We start from the raw sequence: 3,543 nt of genomic DNA, 5'->3' as shown, positions 1-3,543 counted from the left end.
GGAATGCTGCTGGGAGGAATGTAAGTGAATGGGACCTTTGAGTGGCCCTCTGGGGCCCAAGCCCAGCTTCCCAGGGCTCCTGAATGGGCATCTGTCCTGGCCCAGCCACAGAAGGCCCATTGACCACAAGGCAGCCTGTGTCCATCAGCAGCCACAGGCCCAGCACTGTGTGCTTCTTGTTCAGGGCCTGCAGCATGTAGGCAGCCCCTTGCTTGCACAGCTTTTCTCATCTCCATCTTCTGAGGATTCTCTGCCCACTGTGTGGATGGATGAGCTAGATCCGAGGCCAGGCAGTCAGTGATGAGGGCCCTGGGAGGCCAAAGCAGCTCTTCCATCCCTGGTGACCACGCTGCCCTCACTGCTCCACCAGGCAGGACGCGGATTGGGGGCAGATGTTCCTGGTGTGGCACTGCTAAGGAAACTAGGCACAACCTGATGATTTTAAAGACTTGCATAGAAACATCCAGTTACTGAGAAGGCACATTCATGAAACAAAGACTCCGAGCCATGTTAAATTAGGTAAACTTCCCTGCTGCAGCCACAGGCTGTGCTGGGAACAGACAATGATGAATTTACAAGAGCTTTGCAAGCCACAAATGCCACCCCTCCTGGCTCCCATCTACTGGGTATCCGTGCGCCAGATGCTTAGCACATCACACTCAAGTCTCAGAACAGCTATTCTAAGGAGGTATTTTCCCCCCCAATATTTCCATTTTGCAGATGAAATGGGCTCAAAAAGAAATGATTTGCTCAAGGTCACCCAGTGACAGAGCAGAGATTTGAATCCTGGGTGATCTTAACATAAGAAAACCAGAAGGCCTTGAGAAACAGCTATCCAGTCTCCCAGAGAGGAACACCAGGTCCCTCTAACCTCCCACCTCACACCAAATACCCTTGGGGTGGTCACCACTGCAAACATGTGCCTTTACAGAACTGAATATGTTTGGGAAATGGCCCCAGGACCAGAATTATGGAGTCAAAGGGTTGTAGATACTTTGCCAGCGTTGGGGCTTCATATCTGCTCCAGGTGTATCTGGCTCCTCTCCCTTTCTTGGGATCGGCCCACAGCCCGATGTGAGGCCCACTCTGCCCCGCCCGGGAGCTGGGACTGAGAGCCCACCACTCTGTCTGGAGCCACTGGAGGGGAGGGAACATCCTCCCAGACTGAGAATTTAAGACCAAAATAGCCTGTGCCCACTCCCAGTCTGCTATTGCCCTGTTTATGGAAACCCAGAAGCCTATGGAATGTGAAGACCGCACAGCAAAGTCTTCAAGAATGTCTGGGCCACACGGCATCAAGGAAATGACTGGTGAGGTCACTGAAGTCTTAGGAACCGCCTCTTGGGGCTCCCTAAGGGCCCCTGAGCAGCCAGCCTGTCCCAGCCCTGCAGCTCAGGTCTGGCTCTTGCCGTCCCTTCCCGGCTCTGGGCCTGTCTCCCTTACAGCTCTATAGTAGGTTGTCAGATGACACCATGGTACTGGACTTACGTGAAGAACTATCATCATGGCTCCAGGTGCTGACAACCCCTGGGGTCAGAAGGAGAAGCGTCGGCTTGGGGACTGAGGGGACCCAGGTTCGATTCCGGTCAAGGGCATGTACCTTGGTTGCGGGCATATACCCTACTGGGGGTGTGCAAGAGGCAGCTGATTGATGACTCTCTCATCGATGTTTCTATCTCCCTTCCTCTCTGTACAAAAATCAATAAAATATATTAAAAAAAGAAAAAAGAAGGAGGCTTCTGGGAGCTAAGTCTGTGTGGATACAATGGGTTCATGCCTCCCAATATAAGTGGTTGGTAAGAGCTAGGTTCAAATCCTGGCTCTGCCATAGCTAGTTCTGGGACCCTAGGCTAATGATGTCACTTCTCTGCACCTCAGTTTTCTTAACTGAAAAAGGGAACTGAAAATAGTATCTACCTTGTTGCTAAAAGATTATAGGAGACTAGAGGCTCAGTGCACAAAATTTGTGCATGGTAGGGTCCCTACCCACTGCTGGCCACTGGCCAAAGCCTTCCTCCATTTCGCGCCGCCCCCTGGTGGTCAGCGCATGTCATAGCAAGCCATCAAACTCCCAGCTGGTCAAACTCCTGAGGGGATACTTTGCATGTTAGGCTTCTATATATATACAATAGAAAGATGGTTGAACAATTTGGAAAACCGCTTGCCAGTTCCTCAAAAGGTTTAAACAGAGTTACCAGGGGGCCCAGAAATTCCCACTCCTGGATATTTAGCCAAGAGAAACAAACATATTTTCCCACAAATGTCTGTGCCTCAATGTTCATAGCAGCATTATTCAAAATAGCCCCCAAAATAGCAACAACCCAAATGACCATCACTGACAAATGGATAAACAAAATGAGGTCTATCCACTCAAGGGAATACTATTCAGCCATAAAAAGAATATATATATAATTTCCATTGATATGAAATATCCAGGAAAAGGCAAATGTATGGGGACAGTAAGTAGATTCGTGGTTGCCAGGGGCTGGGGGGAGGAAGCCTGGGGAGTGACTGCTAGTGGATAGGAATTTATGTTTGGAGTGATGAAAATGTTTTAAAATTAGATTATATATGCACAACTCTATAGGCTTAAAAACTGCTGAATTATACACTTTAAACGGGTATTTTTTTTTTTTTACAGTATGTTGATTATATCCCAAAGTTATGTGTAAGTGTGGGAAGATTATCAGAGAAAGTGGGCAGTGCGTGGCTCAATAAACTTTGGTTATTCTTTTTTTTCTAATTTAATTTTTTTTATTGTTGATACAGTTACAGATGTCCCTCTGGTTATTATTTTTGTTGTTTGGTTAATCCTCACCAGATATTTTCCATTGATGTTTATAGAAAGAGTGGAAAGGAGGGGGAGAGAGAGAGACATCCATGAGAGAGACACGTGATCTGGCTGCCTCCCCCCAAGCACCCCTGCGACCCCTGGGGCCGGGGATGGAGCCTGCCACGGAGGGACGTGCCCTTGACCTGAAACAAACCCGGGACCCTTCAGTCCGGGGGGCAAGGCTCTACCTACTGAGCCCAACCGGCCAGGGCTGGCTCTTCTTCAAAGGTCTCCCAGGAGCTCGCTGAAAGCCCCAGAAGCATGAGCAGGGCGAAGGGGCTGCCGAACTCCATGCTCCTGGCTAGTCCTCAAACCCATCCTGAGTCTCCTCAGAGCCCCTCACAAAAGCAGATGAAATAATCCTCACCCACGTCCTGGGGGGGAGGGTGGTCTCGCGATGAGCCGGGAGGACGATGCGGGATCCTCAGCGGACGCCCGCCACCCCGGCCGGCTCGGCCTCACAGGTGACAGGCTCGGCTCCCGCCAACCCGGAAAGGCCAGCGGAACGCTTTCAGGTGAGCCCCGGTGATTGGCAGCCCCGAGGGGAAGTGGGGCTGCCCCGCCTCCTCACGTCGGGCCTGTTGGCGCCGTCCTGGGGGAGGTGGGCGGGCCCTGGGGTCCGCATCGCCCATTGGGTGTGGGGGGAGGGCTCCGGAGGGCCCGCCTCCGGCCTCGCCGCGGCCAATGGGTGCGGCGCGTGGGCGGGGCGG

Source organism: Pipistrellus kuhlii, unplaced genomic scaffold (genome assembly GCF_014108245.1).
Source record: "Pipistrellus kuhlii isolate mPipKuh1 unplaced genomic scaffold, mPipKuh1.p scaffold_m20_p_20, whole genome shotgun sequence".
In the NCBI taxonomy this organism is placed as follows: Eukaryota; Metazoa; Chordata; class Mammalia; order Chiroptera; family Vespertilionidae; genus Pipistrellus; species Pipistrellus kuhlii.
Note: the sequence above shows the minus strand (reverse complement) of the source record.